Here is a 1,091-nt window from a genome sequence, read left to right on the forward strand (position 1 = left end):
TATGTCGTTTGTCCAAACACTTATATCTTATATTTTTAATGTTGTTTTTTTTTACGAATAAAACAAAAACTACCCTTCGTATCAAAAAGTAATTGATAAAAAGCTTTTGGATCTTTTTAAGGTGCACAATTTTTTATTTCTCTTATTTTCTATGCATCTTACACAGTTTGATCACTAAATTAAATTTATGATTTTTCATTATTTTTGGTTCTTTCAAAATTTGAATTTTCGATTATTCAAAACAATCTGAAAAGTTGTTATGATAATTTTGTAGGTCTCTTAAAAAGCAACGATTTTCTTCTCTCGAGTTTTTTTTCAAGTCTCGCGCTGGTTAGTTTACAATTTTCATTTTGGTATTTTTTTTAATTTGTTGAAAACGCTATAATTCTGGTAATATTCTTTTTATCAAAAGAAGTCGATGAGATAAATTGTTCGGATTTCCAATTATTACGAATACCCTTACATGGAATTTTTAAATCTTGAAAAAAATTGTCTCAGAAATTTTGAAAATTTTTGTAACTTTTTGAATTTTCACCCAAAGTATCCAATCAACTTGATCTTTAGTTTCTGACGTAAAAACCTGTATTTCGTGTCCAGACGTAAAATTTTACACAAATGTAATAACTTTTTTGATGAGAATGTAAAAAATATCTGTACTCTGAGTACTGTCGTGATTGGAAATGTTGAAGATTTGGAATTTCAAATTATTTAGTTTTCAAGATTTATATTTTAAAGGTATAATATGAAATTTTTTTTGAAAAGTTCAATTTTAAAGACTTGCAATAGAAAATTCTTTAATTTTAACGATCTGCAATTTAAAACTCTTTAATTTAGAATATTTGCAATCAGAAACTCTTGAATTTTAGATTATGTATAAATAAAATAAATAACAAATAAATTAATTAATTGAAATCTAACAAAATTCTGATTAAATTTAATTAAATAACAAAAGAAAATAAAAATTCATATAAACTGTCAAGATTTTGAATATTAAAAGTAAAGAATTCTTAATTATAAATCTTCCTAATTCATGAAATTTGACATGCATATCATGAAAATTAATGAATTTTAAATTTCGAAGTATTGGGTTA

Source organism: Belonocnema kinseyi, chromosome 5 (assembly GCF_010883055.1).
Source record: "Belonocnema kinseyi isolate 2016_QV_RU_SX_M_011 chromosome 5, B_treatae_v1, whole genome shotgun sequence".
NCBI classification, from domain to species: domain Eukaryota; kingdom Metazoa; phylum Arthropoda; class Insecta; order Hymenoptera; family Cynipidae; genus Belonocnema; species Belonocnema kinseyi.